This window comes from Papio anubis, chromosome 5 (genome assembly GCF_008728515.1).
Source record: "Papio anubis isolate 15944 chromosome 5, Panubis1.0, whole genome shotgun sequence".
Classification (NCBI taxonomy): Eukaryota; Metazoa; Chordata; class Mammalia; order Primates; family Cercopithecidae; genus Papio; species Papio anubis.
In genome coordinates, this window is record NC_044980.1 from 45,358,529 (window position 1) to 45,378,986 (window position 20,458).

At 39.5% G+C, this 20,458-nt stretch overlaps 1 non-coding gene across 1 annotated transcript; it reads left to right on the forward strand.

The window, feature by feature from the left end:
* The first annotated feature begins 19,878 nt into the window (after window positions 1-19,878).
* LOC116275206 lies at window positions 19,879-19,985 on the forward strand. The gene has a single exon (XR_004184147.1). It is a non-coding gene; the product is annotated as a U6 spliceosomal RNA (small nuclear RNA).
* The last annotated feature ends 473 nt before the right edge of the window (window positions 19,986-20,458 follow it).

Below are 20,458 nucleotides of genomic sequence, written 5' to 3' on the forward strand. Positions count from 1 at the left end.
ATTTTACTTTCTTTAATTTTTTTCTAAGTACATGATTTTTGGTATTGTTTTAAGAAGACAAAGGACTGATACCATAAAAGTCCGTTTGAATGTTTTAATTCTAAACACACAATTTCTAGATCTACCAAATGCTAATCAATGTTGGGAATACATTCATAAAATAAGGGAGTAAACTCCTAGAATGAGAATTGTTTTTAGTGCAGAAAAGGAATTTTTAAGGTAGAACGTGAATATGTTTTCAGCGCCATTTTTTTTTAAATTATCTGGAATTTGGTTACAGAGGAGCAGCTAGTATGCAAACTAAGTCAAGACTATTTCTCAATAATTTTCTAAGTGTTATTTACAAGTGGAACACACAAAAGAGAAAATGGTCCTTATCTTCTCAGATCAACTCATCAGATCTACCACATTTTCCAGTGGCAAGAAGTCATTCTGGCTGGGTGCAGTGACTCACGCCCGTAATCCCAGCAACTGGGGAGGCTAAGGCAGGAAGATCACTTAAGCCCAGGAGTTTGAGATCAGCCTAGGCAAAATAGAGAGACCCCACCTCTTAAAAAAAAAAAAAAAAAGACTGTACCAGAAGCAGTCTTCATGGCAGTGAGAGGAGCACAGTGCAAAATGAGAAAGACAATGAGTGACAAGGCTTTTACAAACCTAGAGGCTATGTTAAGAATTATTTTGCTTTTGTTTTAGATTTAGTTTTAGGTTTTTGTTTTTTTTTTTTTTAATTCTAAGGACACTAGGAAATTGTTTAACATTTTTTGGTTTGTGTTTTAAGGAAGAATATGGGTCAGATTTGGGTTCTGGAAAGATAACTCTGCTGATGCTGAGATAGATAATTCATTAAAAGGGAGCAAACGTACATATGGGAAGAGTGTTTGCGATATTATAATAATCAAGGAGGAAGATGTTGCCTGCTTGGACTAGGCTGGTGGCAGTAGAGATGGAGAGACAGGGATAGATTTGAAAAATACTTAGGACGTGAATCAGTAGACTTTGGAGCTGGAGTTGATATGAGGGTGTGGGAAGACTTCAAGAGCAAATTAGAGGTGCTTGTGATTTCAAAGAGGGACTGTTAGATGAAGTTTGAAGGTGGGGATGGGGAAAGAAGATCTTGAGTTTAAATCCAAACACCTTGGTATTGAGGTGCCTGTAAAGGTTCAAAGAAGAGATACAGAGCAGAGATTTGTTTGTACTCATCTGGAGCTTAGAGAAGTAATCCAAACCAAAGATAATGCTTGTGATTCAAATCTTATAGACAAATCATAGCAGTGGGAATGAATGATGCAATCCATGGGGTGAAAAGAGAAGAGGTCCACATATTGAGAGACTTCATTAATTCATGCCTAGATAAAAAGGGAATTAACTTGGAAAAAAGTCTGAGGAGAAGCACCCAGACACATAGGGAGAAAACTATTACATACCAGAAACCAAAAAAAAAAAAAAAAAAAAGTATCTTAAAAAGTAGCAAGAAGTCAACATGTCAAACACATCTGATAAATCAGGATTCAATAGTGTGCACTGGATTTACTGACATGTACAGTCCACTCATGGCCTTGGGGAGAGGAAGAAGAGATTCATTTATGACATGGTTGTTGGATGAGATAAATTCTAAAGTTCCTTTCAACTGTAAGATTTGTCAAATTTTTGTCATACATTTCCAAATTATTTTGTGGTAAGATTTTTAAGTCACTTGCCCCTTCAAAAATGTTTTCTAAATTTGGGATAATATTCATTAGAAAAAAAGTGCAAATTTATGTAAGAATGTTCATAACTTCTCTAAGGCAATGGTTAAAGTTAAAATATTAATACATTTTGTTTTCGTGTTAATAAAATCTCCAGCTGGGCTGCTTCTTCCTGTAAACAACAATTCACACTATGTTCAAATTGTAATCCAGTTCCAGTCTGGAATTAGTCACAGAGGAGCGGCTTGTACGCAAACTAAGTGAAGATGAAGGTTTGACTAGTTCTCGCTCATAAGAAACGCAGGAAGACCTAGGGATCAAGGTCCTGGAATCTCACTGTTGAGGGAAGCTGAATGAACGTGAGTTTAAATATCTTTATTTTTTACTTAATCTGGGAAATCAATGGAAAATATCAAATTTTGGTCACTGTACTAAATCACAGTTCTTCAGAAATGAGAGATAGTTTCGCAGTGATATATTTATCTAAGGCTTGGAAAACTTTAATAACCTTTTGGATATTGTCAGAGATTACTTTCCATTGGTAAATAGCAGCAAGGGTCTATTCTTGGCTTGGTAAATAATTGGAAGCCTGATTTGCAATATGGCTCCCACCATGCTCTATGCTATAATTTCTCTGCCTATAAAATGTGTTACTCATGCTAATCTCCATTGCAGAGTTCTATGGATGCAGTTATATCAGTGATGGTCATAGATAAATAGTTATAACAATTCAAAGTCTGTCTTAAAACATAATTATCTATAATTCTCTTTTCTAGGTTGACACTCTTAAGAGTGTCAGGTGGCTGAATTATAATTATTTTCTCTATGGCTTCTTCGTGGAGAATACCTCCAGAATTTCTGGATCTCCAGTTCAACTAGATGCCCTTGCAAGTAAAATGATTATTCTGTCTTTCTGCTGAGTGTGAATATCACAACCTGTACCTGCTTTGTGAATAGCAAGTCAACAATGGGAGCTGCCTTTCACTCTTCCTTTTGTGCCATTGCTAGTTTTCCTCAAAGAGCTTTGGCTGAGAGGACTTGCATGAGTTTACCTCTCTTTCTCTTGGCTACTCCTTGTGATTCCTCTCATCAGTGGTATCTTCAATCTGTACTCTCAGTAGTTTCTTCTCCTACAACTTCCAGAGGAAGCTCTGGGCAACTGTCTGTGGCAGTGGCAGCTCTGCTTTTCATAGCTTCTCCAACTAGTAGTTTACTCTTGGAGTCAGCTTCCCTCAACTGTGAGATTGCATGACCCTGATCCCCAAGTCTTCCTGCATTTCTTTTGAGTGAGAACCAATCAAACCTACTGAGTTTGCTGCTCTTGATCCTCCCTAGTAGTTACTTTCACTACCAGCCTGTGCAGGGTATCTGGCATCCCTTTCTCCCTACCTGACAGTTCTTGGCTAAATCCCTAACCAGTTAGGTAACCCAAAATCACTCTCAGTTATATCTGGAAGTAATAACAAAAAGACCCTTCTAGAGCTCTTGAAATGGCTTTAATGGCTACATTCTCTTAAAAATAGCCCTTCCAAGTTACTCATGGAAAATCCTCCTAGGGGTAGGGGGAAAAAAAAATCTTCAATACTTCCTACATAGTCACTCTCTTGATTTTCCTGTTATACTTACCTGTGCCCTAACGTTAGTTTACTCAGGGCAAGTTTTCTTAATCATCAATATTATTTCAAAAGGCAGAGTTTGAACAACTTCCAGGCAGTGTCCCAATTCAATAGAGAGAGGTCTTAAAAACTGTCCCAGCAAGAGCATCTGCTTCACAGGCCATTTGATAACAATACATGATGTGGCTTAGAAATAGTTCTGGATATTCTGCAGTGCAATACAAGGAAGACGGCATAGCATAGTAGCTGAGTGTGAGATCTGACATTAGAATAACCTGTGCTAAGTTTCTACCTCTTTCACTTACTGAGCATGTAACTTTGGGGAAGTGAGTTTACCTTACCAGGTTCTAGTAACCTTGTCTGTAAAATGAGGTGACAATACCTGCCTTACATGGATGTTACCAATAGCCTATAGTAAGCAGTCCACACATTTTAATTTTGTAAGTTTTCCCACAGTACTTGCAATTGAACAGTTTCCTAAAAACTATTCTGATCTTCCTCATGAGTCAAAAAGTGAATCTAATAAATCAACCATTATGTAATGCTTGCTTTCCTTTGATAAAAATAATCAGCTTCTCAGAGTTCCACTCTGTTCCCTGCCTCTCTGCAAGATGGCATCAGATATATCATAGTAGAGAAGAAAAGGTCCAGAGAGCCATGTGCTTTTCTTGGTCTCCATAGTGACGACTTTCTGGATCCTGCTTGTCCTGCTGATATCCTAGCTCAGGTCTGGGCATTTGCTGATCTTTCTCTAGATTTCATTATTTCCTTGTGGAGCACCCCACAGGAATCAGCCCTCCCTTGGATCTTGCTTGCATTCTGGACACCCTTGAACCTCTCCAGTGACCTCTGGGCTTAAACCTAGAGAAAGGACCTGCATGTCTTCTTCCTTCTCTCTCAAGGTCAGAAAGGACTGACTTCTCCTGTACCTCCTCTAGATCCTGCCTTCCTTGTTCACAGATTCAGCCGTGTGACTAAAATCTAATGCCAGGTTCGATGTAGATATCAAATTGAAATTTACTTATTGGTAATGGAGCCCAAATTCGGAGGTGTCTTAGTCCCTTTGCATTGCTATTTTTAAAAATTTCTGGCCAGATGTAGTGGCCCATCCCAGCACTTTGGGAGGCCAAGGCAAGCAGATCACTTAAGCCCAGGAACTCAAGACCAGCCTTGGCAACATGGCAAAACCCCATCTCCACACAAAAAATAAAAAAATTAGCCAGGTGTGGTTGTGCCTACCTTTAGTACCAGCTACTCAGGAGGCTGAGGTAAGAGGATCTCTGGAGCCAAGTAGGTCAAGGCTGCAGTGAACTGTGATTGCACCACTGCACTCCAGTCTAGGTGACACAGCAAGACCCTCCTTTTTTCTTTCAAATGCAACAACAATAAAAACACTTGAGGCTGAGTAATTTATAAAGAATGGTTTATTTGGATCATGATTTTATAGGCTATATAAGAAGCACAACACCATTATCTGCTTCTGGTGAGGGCTTCAGGGATCTTCCACTCATGGTAAAAAGTGGAGGGGAGCAGGCATATGGCAAGAGAAAAGGATAAGGGGAGGAAGGGAAGTGCCAAACTCTTTTTAGCAGCCACATCTCATGGAAACTGAGAGTGAGAGCTCACTCAATCCCTCCAGAGGAGCATCAAGCCATTCATAAGGGATCTGCTTCCATGACCCAAACAACTCCTACTAGGACCCCTTCCAACACTGAGGATCAAATTTCAAAGTGAAAATTGGAGGAGGAAAATATCCAAACTATATCAGGAGGTATTTCAAAATATTTTATCTTTTTTATTCTTTTCCTATTAGACTTCCAATTTCCCATATCAAATTTCCAAGAAGGTGGATTTTAGGTCTCTAAATCAGTTCTATTTCTCTGTTCATCTCTGGTTCCTTCAAACGTGACCAGAAATTCTGGATATCAATGTGAAAGTCTGTACCCTGCTATAAAAGTCATTACATCCTACAGTCTTAATTCTTTCCCAGCAATGAGTCCATTTACCTTGCAGCTGAAAAATTGTAGGGTCAGGAAGAAACCTCTCAAGGATTGGATATTAACAATGGGAGAGGTGAGTAGTATCTTACCTAAAGGCAATAGGAGCTGTAATCTGGCTCCTAGCTTTTTCCAGGCCTTCCTTTCTCCCTTTGTCTCTAAATTGAGAGAAAAATAGCTGAACTGATCTGGGTACCTCAGGATCACATGATTCCTGCCTTGATGTCTACATTATTAATTACGGATTTTCTTTCTGAGTTGCCTAAGAATGTTTACTGGTCTCAATTTTATGTCCCAAGTTTTCATGATAGAATTGGGCTTCCCTCTGTTGAGTCAAAGGAGGGAGATTAAAGATGACTTTTCATTACCTGACCCTTTCTTTCTTCAACTGACTATCCCTTACCTGCCTAAGCATTACATTTCTTTAGCAGAGCTACTGTAGCCTTGATTTTAATGTGATTAAGTAAAGATTTGAAATCAGTCCAAAGTGCAGATTTTTTCTGCACACAGATATTTTCAAAAGAAAAACGCAACAGGATTCTGCACTATGAAATTCCTGCTTTTTCCCAAGTATTGGTTTTTTTTCTTTCATATTCACCTGTGTTGGTTTTTTCCCTTGTGTTCAAGTGTATACACTTGAGATCAGAAGTCAAACATTGTTGTTTAGTACATAAATCGATGGGTACTTCACTTGTTTTCCTAATGAGAATTCACTCAAGTCGAGTCTAGAATTTTGAAAGCCACCTGCTGTTAAGATTATTTGCAAAAGTCTAAGTAGTTCCCTTACAGCAAAGTTTAACAGAACTCCTAAAAATGCTGGGAAATTTTTCATTAATAGGTATGATGGGGAAAACTTGTAGCATTCCTAGTATATGCCTAATAAGGCCACTAGAAATGATGTAATGGCTTTTTCTCCTTATTTCTTGATGTTGGGCAAGAATGCCATGGGTCTCAATTTGATTGAGTCAAAGAGGTGAGGTATAGAAAAACCTCACTGATTGTATAGTTAACCTTGAACCAAGTAATGACCTTCAGATCAAGTTAGTGAAAAGGTCATCTGATAGTCATAACCCCATTTATTCTACATTTGGAATACAGTAAAGTATGGCTCTCACAGTCAAATGTAGCTTGTGAATGAGAACAAATCGTAGAAGACATAAATTCAGGACAGAGATCCAATTTCCTCCGCAGTATCTACTTCCATCTGCAGGAACAGGGAAATAGTCAGATAAAACGTGTAGATTAAAGTGCAAGTATTTTTTTTGGAATATAAAAATCCATTTCTGAGAGTAGGAGCGTTGCCAGATAATGCCCTGAAATATTTATCTATGCACTTTCTTTTTCCACTACCCAGTCAGAGTCATGCAGGGCCTCAAGGCAAAGTATAAATAAAAATAAATAATAAGCTAAATTTAAAATAAGACAATAAAAAAGCAAGAAATAGTCTGTCTTAGTCCATTTTGTGTGGCTGTAATAGAATACCACAGACTGGGTAATTTATAAAGAGAAGCAGTTTGTTTGACTCATGGTGTAGAGTTTGGGAAGTCCAAGATCAAGGGCAAGCCTCTGGTGAGGGCCTTCTCACTGCATCATCCTATAGCAAAAGGTGAGAGAGCAGGAGAAAGGGGATCAAACTTCATCCTTTTATCAGGAACCCATTTCCACAATAACAAGATTAATCATCATGAGGGCAAAGACCTCATGACACGGTAACCTCTTATTAGGCCCACCTCCCAACACTGTTGCGTTGGGATTAAGTTTCGGATATGGTTTCGATATTTGTACCCTCCAAATGTCATGTTGAAATGTGATTTTCAATGTTGGAGGTGGGGCCTAGTGGGAGGTATTGGATCATGGGGGTGCATTCCTCATGAATGGCTTAACACCGTCCCCGTGGTGACGAGTGAGTTCTTGCTCAGTTAGTTCATGTGGGATCTGGTTGTTTAGGAGTCTGGGACCTCTCTGCTCTCTCTCTCGTGCTCTCTCTCTTTTGCCGTGTGGCATGCTGGCTCCCCTTCACCTTGCACCATGACTGTAAGCTTCCGGAGGTCCTCATCAGAAGCAGATGCCAGCACCATGCTTCCTGTACAGCCTCCAGAACCATGAGCCAAAAAGGAACCTCTTTTTCTATGGATTACCCAGCCATGGGTATTCCTTTATAGCAAGGCAAGAATAGACTAATCCAGAAAATTGATACTGAAGAGTGAGGCATTGCTACAAAGATTCCCAAAGATGTGGAAGTGGCTTTAAAACAGTAATGGGCAGAAGTTTGGAGGGCTCAGAAGAAGACAGAAAGTTCAGGGAAAGTCTAAAACTTCTTCGATGGTTAAATGGTGTGGGCTGAAGTGCTGATAGAAATATGGACATTATGTGTTCTCTTCACAAGATGGTGGATAGGAGGCAGTGCTAGAGTGTCTCTCCCACTTGGAAGGAGAGAAACGTGAAGAGATTCACACTGTGAACTTTTGTTCCAAGAATTACTGCAGGAATTTTCCAGGAAAACTGAAAGAATTCACATGTCCTTTAAGAGAATGCCATGGCAAACTCTGTGAGACAGGCAAAAAACTGTGAGTTCCCACAGCGGAAGATGGGGAGAGCCTACCCTTGAACATACATCCCCACTGAGGAATCTGAAAATCCAGATCACAGGAGAAGGTTTCAACCTTACCTACAGCTGGAATGAATTAGAGAGTGGCATGAAATATAAAAAAGTAGAAGCATCAGTGGGAAGAGCCTTGTAGGTATTCCCAGTCTCTGGCTGGAGCCCAGTGAAGCTATCCCTGACTATATATCACAGGGGTCCTTGGGGAAGGCAGCCAGTGAACTTAGGGAGGGGTTGCAGGGTGAAAGAAGCTCTCAACTAAAGTTTGTGATAATTTTGAGTGGGCATGAATTCCCTTAAACAGAACCCAGGGGGAAAATGGAAACTGCTGCAGATACAAGTGCAGGAACTGGATGCTGCCATTATGGGCAGACAAAGAGGGGCAGGGCCTGAAAGCCATGCTGGCTTTTTCATCAGGGAAGCTTATGGCCTGGGGCAGGTCTGGGTTCTGTGTGAAGGCTGCCTGGATCTAAACTCAGCACTGGTAGCAGGACACTGTTGGTTTGAGACTGGCCTTGCCAACCGCTTGGTAGCTGAGTGAGGCCTACAGCTACAAGTTATTCCCCACTCCCCATGTGGACTCTATTGCACAGTAGAGGCAGCCATACTCCCCTCTGTAACATAACCTCATTAGCCTGAGAACCACATCCCCAAACCCACAGTGGCTATGGTAAAAGCCCACCCAGGGAGAGTCTGAGCTCAGCCCTGCCTAACCCGCCCTGACCCTGGTCTTTCTCTATCCACCCTGGTTGCTAAACACAAAAGACATAAACTCTTGTGAGCTTTATGGCCCTGCCTGTCACCTGAGCAACCAGAAACTTACCCTGGCCAATTTAGGGCAAGCTTAAATCCCACTGCTAATAACTCAGCTGGTGGTCTCCTGAAAGCACCACCTCCTGGCTGGAGGACAACCAACTCAGGCCATTACAGTAACTCTTGGCAGAATAACACTTTATTTTTTCCTGCTCCCAGGAAAAAGAAAACAGCAGGTAAGTCTGCTGCCTGCAACACCCTGGCTAACCAGAGGTTCTGAGTCTGTCCACATGACAATCTCACTGCTAGCATAACCATCATTTGGGAAAGCCAGCACCCTAAACCTATCTACAACTGAGGAATCTCACAGAATCTGCATAATTCCCCTGCCGCCTCCATCAGAGCAGTTGCTGATATCCATGGCTAGGAAACCTAAAGACTAATCACACCATTGGACTCTTTGCAGACATTCCCCACACCAGCCTGGAGCCTGGCAGCCTGGGTGGTTAGGCCCAGAGGAGCAATAGCAATCACTTCATTCTAGCTCTCAGGAAGCCCCATCCCTAGTGGAAGGAGAAGAGTACCACATCAAGGGATCACCCCAATGGGACAAAAGAATCTGAACAGCAGGGCTTGTGTTCCAGATCCTTTCACTGGTGGGAAGTTTCTTATAGCAGAGGCACAACTGCAGTGTTGGGCACAGTAGGGAAAGTCTGCACCTACACCCCAACAGGCAGGCAGCCTCTGGGATCATGAAGGGGCTTGGCAAAGGAGTCCTTGTTCACCCCTGGCACTCCACTTTGGACACATTTGGGGCTTTCCTCACAGAAACACACCATGGAGGCACCTATAGGCAGCTTTCCCAGAAAAATCTAGGGTGAGCACAGCCCCACAAGAAGAGCACACCCCAGATTCAGGCCTGCATGAGAGGCACCATCACAATTCCTCCCTACTTGGAACATCAACATTCCTACAGATGAAAAGAGGTGCCAGTCTGACCTGAATAGCTGAAACACTGGGAGAGGAGTAAGGCTGCTAAGTGAACAGTTTTCCTTCTTGCCTGTCTGGGAAGCTGAGGTATCTCCCACTCTTCACCCTATCAAACCTCAATACATCTAATTGAGAGCTCACCCAGCCACCCTCATCAAGGCTGCGACCTCACTCCACCGTTGGGTATTAAATCTATACACCTACCTTAGCCACAACCAGTTCCTGGCCTGGGATACCTCCCTTATTTGCCTATAGCCCAAATCATCAACTCAAATAAAATACTGAGGGAAAAAAGACAAAGAAGCACATTATATAATGATAAAAAGATTGGTTCATCAGGAAGATATTACAATACAAAATACATATGCACCTAACACTGAGCTCCCACATTCATAAAACAATTACAACTAGACCTAAGAAATGAGATAGACAGCAACACAATAATAGCGGGGAACTTCAATACTTCACTAACAGCACTAGACAGATCATCAAGACAAAGTCAACAAAGAAACAATAGACTTACACTATATCCTAGAACAAATGAACTTAGCAGATATTTATAGATCGTTCTACCCAACACTTGCAGAATATACATTCTATTCATCAGCACATGGAACATTCTCCAAGATAGATAATATGATAGGCCACAAAACAAGTCTCAATAAATTTTGGAAAATTGGAATCATATTAAGTATCTTTCCAGTTAACAGTGGAATAAAACTGGAAGCTGACTCCAAAAGGAACCCTCAAAACCATACAAATACATGGAAATTAAATAATCTGCTCCTGAATGATCCTTGGGTCAACAATTAAATCAAAATGGAAGTTGAAAAATTCTTTAAACTGAATAATAGTGACACAATTTATCAAAACCTCTGGGATACAGCAAAAGTGGTGCCAAGAGGAAATTTCATAGCATTAAATGCCTGCAACCAAAAGTCTGAAAGAGTACAAATAGACAACCTGATGTCACACCTCAAGGAACTAGAAAAACAATAAACCTATACCCAGTAGAAGAAAAGAAATAACAAAAATAGGAGCAGGAGCAAATGAAATTGAAATAGCAAAATACAAAAGACAAATAAAACAAAAAGGCTGTTCTTTGAAATGATAAAATTGATAGACCCTTAGTGAGGTTAAACAAGAAAAGAAGAGAGACAATCCAAGTAATCTCAATTAGAAATGAAATAGGAGATATTACAATTGTATTATAGAAATACAAAAGGTCATTCAAGGCTACTATGAACACCCTTATGCACACAAACTAGAAAATCTAGAGGAGATGGATAAATTCCCGGAAATATGCAACCTTCCTGGATTAAATCAGGAAGAAATAGAAACTCTGAACAAATAACAAGCAGCAAGAATGAATTAGTAATTTAAAAACTGCCAACAAAAAAAGTTCAGGACCAGATGGATTCGCAGCTGAATTCTATCAGAAATTCAAAAAAGAGCTGATACTAATCCTGCTAAAATTATTCCAAAAGATAGAGAAAGAGGGAATCCTCCCTAAGTCATTCTATGAAGCCAGTAGTAGCCTAATACCAAAACCAGGAAAAGGCATAACATAAAAAAAAAAAAAAAACCTACAGGCAAATATCCCTGATGAACATAGATGTAAAAATCCTCAACAAAATATTAGCTAGCTGAATCCAGCAGCATATCAAAAAGATCAAATGGGTTTCTGCCGGGGATACAGAGATGATTTAACATACACAAGTCAATAAATGTGATACATCATATACACAAAATTGAAAACAAAAATCATATGATCATTTCAACAGATTCAAGAAAAACATTTGACAAAATACATCTGTTTTTGATAAAAACCCTCAATAAAATTGGCATAAAAGGGACATACCTCAAAGTAATAAAAGCTATCTGATATGGTTTTGTTCTATGTCGCCACCCAAATCTCATCTCTATTTGTAATCCCCATGTGTCAAGGGAGGGAGGTGATTGGATCTGGGGGACAGTTTCCCTCATTCTGTTCTCATGATAGTGAGTGAGTTCTCATGAGATTTGATGGTTTTATAAATGTTCCTCCTTCACTCTTTCTCACTTGCTACCATGTAAGAAGTTCCTGCTTCCCCTTCTGCCATGATTGTAACTTTCCTGAGGCCTCCTCAGCTACGCAAAACTGAGTCAGTTAAACCTCTTTCCTTTATAAATTACTCTGTGTAGGGTAGTACTTTATAGCAGTGTGGAAATGGACTAATCCACTATCTATTACAAACCCACAGCCAACATCCTACTGAATGGGGAAGCATTGAAAGCATTCCCCCTGAGAACTGGAATAAGACAAGGATACCCACTTTCCTCACTTCTATTCAACATAGTATTGAAGTCCCAGCCAGAGGAATAAGACAAGAGAAAAAAATAAAGGGCATCCAAATTGGAAAAGAGGAAGTCAAACAGTTGCTGTTCACCAATGATATAATTGTATACCTAGAAAACTCTAAAGACTCATTCATAAAGCTCCCAAATCTGACAAACAAATTCAGTAAAGTTTAAGGATACAGAATCAATGTATATAAATCAGCAGCACTGCTATACACCAACAGTGACCAAGCTGAGAATCAAACCAAGAACTGAATCCCTTTACAACAGCTGCAAAGAAATAAAACACTTAGAATTATAGTTATGCAAAGAGGTAAAAGATCTTTACAAGGAAAACTACAAAACACTGCTGAAAGAAATCATCGATGACACAAACAGATGGAAACACATCCCATGCTCATGAATAGTTAGAATCAATATAGTGAAAATGACCATACTGGAAAAAGCAATCTACAGATTCAACACATCTAGAATCAAAATACCATCATCATTCTTCACAGAACTAGAAAAAAAACATCCTAAAATTCATATGGAACCCAAAAAGAGCCTGCATAGCCAAAGAAATACTAAGCAAAAAGGACAAATCTGGAGGCATCACATTACTTGACTTCAAAATATACTACAAGGCTATCATTATCAAAACAGCATGGTACTGGTATAAAAATAAGCCTGTAGACCAATGGAACAGAATAGGGAAGCCAGAAATAAAGCTAAATACTTACAGCCAACTGATATTCAACAAAGCGTACAAAAACATAAACTGGAGAAAGGACATCAAATTCAGGCATGGTGTGGTGGCTCACACCTATAATCCCAGCACTTTGGCAGATCAAGGTGGGTGGATCAGCCTCATTCAAGGCCAACCTGGCCAACATAGTAAAACTATGGTGAAACCCCATCTCTACTAAAAATTCAAACATTAGCCAGGCATGGTGGTGGGTGCCTGTAATCCCACATACTCAGGAGGCTGAGGCAGAAGAATCACTTGAACCCAGGAGCCACAGGTTGCATTGAGCCAAGATCATGCCATTGCACTGCAGCCTGGGCAACAAGAGTGAGACTCTATCTCAAACAAACGAACAAAAAAGGACATCCTACTCAATAAATGGTGCTGTAATAACTGGCAAGCCACATGTAGAAGGATGAAACTGGATCTTCATGTCTCACCATATACAAACATCAACTCAAGATGGGTTAAAGACTTAAATCTAAGACCTGAAACCATAAAAATTCTAGAAGATAACATTAGTAAAACTCTTCTAGATACTGGTTTAGGCGATCAAATTATGACTAAGACCCTAAAAACAATTGCAATAAAAGCAAAAATAAATAAATGGGACCTAATGAAACTAAAAAGCTCCTGCACAGCAAAATAAATAATCAGCAGGGTAAACAGACTACTCACAGAGTGAGAGAAAATATTCACAAATTATGCATCCAACAAAAAATTAGTATCCAGAATCTATAAGGAACTCAAACAAATCAGTAAGAAAAAGAACAAATAATCCCATCAAAAAGTGGGCAAAGGATATGATAATTTGAGATAATTCTCAAAAGAAGATATACACACAACCAACAAATATATGAGAAAATGCTCAAAATCACTAGTTATCAGGGAAATGCAAATTAAAACCATAATAAGATACCACCTTACCCCTGCAAAAATGGACATAATTAAAAAATCAAAAACCAGTAGATGTTGGTGTGGATGTGTTGAAAAGAGAACACTTTTACACTGCTGGTGGGAAGGTAAACTGGTACAACCACTATGAAAAACAGCATGGAGCTTCCTTAAATAAGTAAAAGTAGAAGTACCATTTGATCCAGCAATCCTACTACTGTGTATCTAACCAGAGGAAAATGTTATTATATGAAAAAGACATGCACATGCATGTTTATACAGCACAATTCACAGTTGCAAAAATTTGGAACCAACCTAAATGCCTATCAACCAACAAGTGGACAAAGAAAATGTGGTATATATACAGCATGGAATACTACTCAGCCATAAAATGGAATGAAATAATGGCCCTTACAGCAACTTAGACAGAGTTAGAGGCCATTATTCTAAATGAAGTAACTCAGGAATGGAAAACTAAATATCATATATTCTCATGTGTAACTGGGAGCTAAGCTGTGAGGATGCAAAAGCATAAAAATGATAGAATGGACTTTCGGGACTAGGTGTGGGGATGGGTAGGTGGGAGGGAGTGAGGGATGAAAGACTACATATTAAGTACCGTGTACACTGCTAGGGTGATGGGCATGCCATAATCTCAGAAATCACCACTAAAGAACTTATCCATGTAACCAAAAACCACTTGTTCCCCCAAACTATTGAAATATAATAATAATAATAATAATAAAAAGAAATATGGACAGTGAAGGTCAGGCTGACAAGGTCTCAGATGGAAATAAGGAAGTTATGGGAACTGGAGTAAAAGTCATGCGTGTCACTCCCTAGTAAAGAGCTTGGCTTCATTGTGTCCATGTTCTAGGGATCTGTGGAAGGTTGAACTTAAGAGTGATGACTTAGGGTATCTGGCAGAAGAAATTTCTAAGCAGCAAAGCATTCAAGATGTGGCTTGGCTGCTTCTAATAACCTATAGTCAGATAAAAGAAGCAAAGAAATGACTTAAAATCTAAACTTAGAATTAAAAGGGAGTAAGAGTGTAAAACTTTGGAAATGTGGCAGCCTGGCCCTGTGATAGAGAAATAATCTGAACAGACTGGGAAGCAACTACTTGCTAGAAGGATTAGCATGGCTAAAAGGGAGCCAAGTGCTAATATCCAAGACAATGGGGAAAAGGCCTCAAAGGGATTTCAGAGATCTTTGAGGCAGCCCCTCCTATCACAGGCCAAGAGGCCAGGAGGTAAGAATGGTTTGAGGGTCCAGGGCCAGGGCCAGGGCTATGCTGCCCTACTCATCCTCAGGACACTGCTCTCTGCAACCCGTGAGCCTCAGCAGCTCTAGCTTCAGCCTCAGCTCACAGGGCCCCAGATACACCTCAGATAGCCACTCTGGGGGTGGGGGGGTGCAAGCTGTAAGCCTTGGTGGCTTCTATGTGGTATTACTTCTGCAGGGTCACCAATGCAATACTGAAGGAGGTATGGAAACTTCCACCCAGATTTCAGAGGATGTATGGGAAAGCCTGGGTGCCCAGGCAGAAGCCTGCCATAAGGCAGAACCCTCACAAAGGATCTCTACTAGGACAATACTAAGGGAAAATTTGGGGTTTTATCCCCCACAGAGAGTCCCCAGTCCCTACCAGGTCACTGCCTAACAGAACTGTGGGAAGGGGACCGTTGCCCTTAACACCTGAGAATGGTAGAGCCAGTGACAGCTGCAATCCTGAGCCTGGAAAAGCTGCAGACACTCAACCCTAATCCATCAGAGCAGCCACAGGGGCTTCACCCTTCAAAGCCACAGGGATGGAGCTGCTAAGGTTTTGGGAGCCCATCCCTCACACCAGTGTTCCCTGAACACAGGACATGGAGTCAAGGGTTATTTGGGGGCTTTAAGATTTAATAACTACCCTGCTAGATTTCAGACTTATGTAGGGCTTACTGGCCCTTTCTTTTGTTCAATTTCTCCCTCTTGGAATGAAAATATCTTCTTAATGCCTGTATCACCATCGTATGAAAATATCTCCTTTTGGAATGAAAATATCTCCTCAATGCCTGTATCACCATTGTACCTTGGAAGTAAATAACTTGTCCTTGATTTCACAGGCTCATAAGTGGAAGGAGTTAAGTCTCAGATGAGACTTAGGACTTTGGACTTGATGATGGAACAAGTTAATACCTTGTGGGACTATTGGGAAAGGATGATTGTATTTTGCAATGTGAAAAGGACATGATATTTAGGGGGTTGGGTGGAATGATGTCGTTTGGGTGTTTTTCTCCTCTAAATCTCATGTTGAAATGTAATTCCCAACATAAGATTTGGAGTAGTGGCCAGTATTGGATCATGAGGACAAATCCCTCATGAATGGCTTAGCACCATCCCTGTGGTGATGAGTGAGCTCTTACTCAGTTCATGTGAGAACTGGTTGTTTAAAAGAGTCTGGAACTTCCCCCTTCTCTCTCTCTCCCTCTTGCCCCTGCTCTTGCCCTGTGACATGCCTGCTCCCCCCTTTGCCTTCTGCCGTGGCTGGAAGTTTCCTGGGGCCCTCACCAGATACTGCCATCATGTTTCCTATACACCCTGCAGAACTGTGAGCCAAAATAAAACCTGTTTTCTTTATAAATTACTCATCCTCAGGTATTCCTTTATAGCAGTGAAAGAACAGACTAACACAGTTTCCAACACAGAAACTGTGAGGGACACATTCCAATTATAGCATAGTCTATGCTGAGATTTTTACTTTAAGAACAGGCTTTTTCCTTTCCATTTGAGCAAAGTCACAGGTCATCTGGGAGAAGGAGTCTCCTTACCTTCTCCATCACTGGGGTATGAACCTCCCAGCTACTGCCTATATGTTGTGTGGGGTGGCCTATCAGTTACTTGTTCCCCTAGGTATTGTCAAGCCAGGATACTCTTAAGTCAATCTCAATGATCAGTGATGAGTATCCTTAATACCCAACAGGCTGATGATATCCTGCAGCATGACTGCCAAAGAGAAATCAACTTCCTTCATGTCAATGATTAATATTTGATTTACCATGTCATTATAGAAAAGCAAAACTAGTTACCTTAGATGACCCACCAATGCACACTTCAGAGAGAAATCCAAAATAACTAATTCAATGACAAGTTCCTAAATATTCAGGACATCATTAATTTTTTTGTCATTTCAGCATAACTAAGTGCTAATGGAAATATGGCCATACAACCAATATCAAATAACCATGGAAGCCAATTGTTATTATTATTATCTGATATTATAGCAAGAGACTGTTTTGATTTTTGAAAGATCTAGATGATCTAATATTTAAACAGATACAAACAGTACCTGTTTTATCCCTACCCTCCCTCAAAATAATGTAAGATACTGATGTATTGCTATTGGATATGAAAATGGTACACTTATGAACAGATTTTGATTTTTGCAGGTCCATGGCACATTAGTTCAAAATAAAAATTTTCATAGAGACAAATCTATTTAGCTCAGTTGGTGAGGGATACAATGATATCATGTGGAAATCCTATGACTCCAAGCTAGTATAGTTGGGGAAATATTTCACTCAGGAGCAGCTCAAGCATGTATGTGCTGGTGCAAATACACCGACAGCCTAGGTGTAGGGGAGCACACTTTTATGTTAGCAAAATGAAACCCATCCTCTGTGGACGATTCTGTACAAAAACAAAAGTGCAGTAGTACCAAATCAGCATGCTGGCCTCTCAGTGCAGGCTGGCTGGCAGCCAAGTCCAGCCTGCTGAGAGAGAAAATTGAAAGAAGAAATAAAGCAACTGCACAAGATGAAGTCTGATGGTGAAAGTGGAGACTCTTCTGGGAAAGCTGGGGAAAAGGTCAAGGTTTTGCTCATGGGCACTTTTAGAGCTGGACCCACTGCTGGCAGTCCTAGTTTCATGAAATGTCAGGTCCGTTTTGTGGGGGAAATACACACACATACAAGCTAACTCAGAGTGTGAGCACTGAAGTGTGCTCTTAGAAACATTTATTCGCCAGCAGCCACGGTTTTGTTTTTAGTATGTGTCATTTGCAGTAGATCTGGATTTCAAAAATGATTCGCTGACCACCACTGGGCCAGGATCAGTGTCTCCCCAAAATTAATGCAGTCTGTAGATGTGCTTCATTCTGAGAAGGTACAGAAGAGAAGTGACATCATTGCAGAAAGATGTTCTGAATAAGAGTGCAAAAGGATATACTTTTCTGGCCACAGGCTTTGGTACCCAAGTCTTAGTCAGACATCTCTCACTGCATCATTGTTTGTCACAGGGCTCCTTGCTAAAGAACACAGAAGTCCATTTTCCTCTCTAGGCTCTTAACTGAGAAACTCACGATGACTTGTCTCTTTGACAATTGCTACAGTTCATTTAATGGATGATTACTGAGTTCTTAATGTGTGCTGCATAACTTGTTAGTATTTTATTTCTTAACATATGCATTTATAGTTGTCATTTTCCTGATTATATCCCATCTAGGGCTATGAGGTGCATAGCTCTAGGTGACACCACTCATGTTGTATTCTATGTAAATGACCACCTTGGAGTTGTGTCATGCAGAGTCCTTGCTATTTTGACCAAGAGGACAAGTTCTTTGGGGGCAGAACAAATGTGTGTTGCTACTTGAATTTACTTCCAGGGTTAAAGAAAAGATGCTGCACATGGTAGTTGCTCAGTTAATGGAAGTAGATTATTATGACAATGATGAGTATTTTGAATTTGTTTCCGTCAATGAAAGAATCACTTCAAGTATATGCAAAGGTTGTTAAGGTTGTTTGCTCCCTGAAAATTTATCAATGTTATTTTTATTTCTCATCTTGATAATGTAAAGAGTTAATATATTTGGGAAAGATTTCACTGTGATATCTGCTTTTATTAAGGAAAATAATTGCATTTAAATCAAACACAGTTTAAAAATGATATAACTATAGATCACTACTGTTCACACTAGCCAGAAAGAAATATCTTTACTTTTGCCCAACTATATATGCAATCTAAACTGTTTTTTATACTAAATAAAATAGAAGTATTAACTTCTTTATTGCAGTGCACATGAATATAGCTCCTTATTTATGCTTCATTAATGTTAAGATTGATAAAACACACTCAAGGGCCTCTGGACAAAGCTGTGTCCAAATGTTACCTAGACCACTTGGAATGAACTAGTCCTTATCCTGGCTTCAAAACTGATTTTCCATTCCATGATGACATTTTCAGTTATCACATATATGTGAGACAATATCATACTTCATATTTGGAAACCATATAGTTTCACAAATTAAACTTTACAATTTATTTAATTTGCAGATGTAGTCCTGAATTAACATAATTAGAAATTACAACTATAAATAAATAAAAGGAAAATATCAAGCAAAGACCCAATTTACAAATACATATTGTTCGTCAAAGTGTTAGATCTTAGACTGGAACATAGATGATTTAAAAACATGGTTCTTATGGTCAAAGAACACACAATTTGAAAATTAATGAAAACAATTACAACTGGTTGAAAACAATACACGGTAATATGTTGCTTACCAGTGGGCATACAGTCTGAGAAACACATCGTTAGGCAATTTCACTGTGAAATGAACATCACACAGTGTGCTTACACAAACTTAGGGTAGCCTACTACACACCTAGGCTATATGGTATAGTCTATTGATTCCAGGCTGCAAATCTGTATAGTATGTTACTATACTAAATACTGTAGGCAATTGTAGCAGAAAGGGAAGTATTTGCATATCTAAACATATCTAAACACAGAAAAGGTACAGTAAAAATACAGTGTATTAGATAAAAAATGGTATACCTGTATAGTAGAAGAAGTACACCCTAAAACAATGATAAAAAGTATAGTATAAATGTAAACCGTAACACAGTTGTTTATTATCATTATTGAGTATTATGTATTATACATATTTGTATGTGCTATACCTTCATATGACTGTCAGTGCAGGTTTGTTCACATCAGCTGCACCACAAACACGTGAGTATTGTGTTGTCCTGTGATGTTACAACTGCTACAATGTCACTAAAACATAGGATTTTTTCATCTCCAGTATAATCTTATGAGATCATGGTTATATAAACTGGCCGTTGTTGGCCAAAACAATGTTATGTGATGCTTGATTGTACTGATATTAAGGCTGTGTTTTACATTTAGGATTGTTGTAAGTATATCCCCCCCGCCGCAAAAAAGTTTAACGATCAATGAAGAACGGGCTGAAGCTTGAACTGGGACTTTAAAAATAAATCGAAAGTGGTGCTCGCTTCGGCAGCACATATACTAAAATTGGAACGATACAGAGAAGATTAGCATGGCCCCTGCGCAAGGATGACACGCAAATTCGTGAAGCATTCCATATTTTTGTTCCTCTTTCTGAAACTATTAAGGTAAATAATTAACAATAAAAATTATCTCATAAAGGCAAAAATAAATAAATAAATAAATAAATAAATAAATAAATAAATAAATTGAAAGTGAACATACCTCTCAGTCTCCATCATTACTGGAATAACTAAGTATTGAATAAGCAGCAGCATTTGTCCAACCTAGGGCATTCCCTTTACCTGAAATGTTTTCCTCCTGTTCCTGCTCACTGTGTCTTACTATTCCTGATCATCATCCTTAAGGTCTCAAATTAGTTCCCCATTATACTTCTTCTTTTACTCTACATTCTCCCTTTGTTGCATGAAATATTTACTTATGCCATTACGTTTTAATGGTGCATTTGTGCTAAAAAAATGTATATTCCAAAGGGTGAGGATCAAATATATTTTGTTTACTACCTATCACAGTGCCTAACACATTAGGCATTCGATGCCTCATATGAATGAATGAA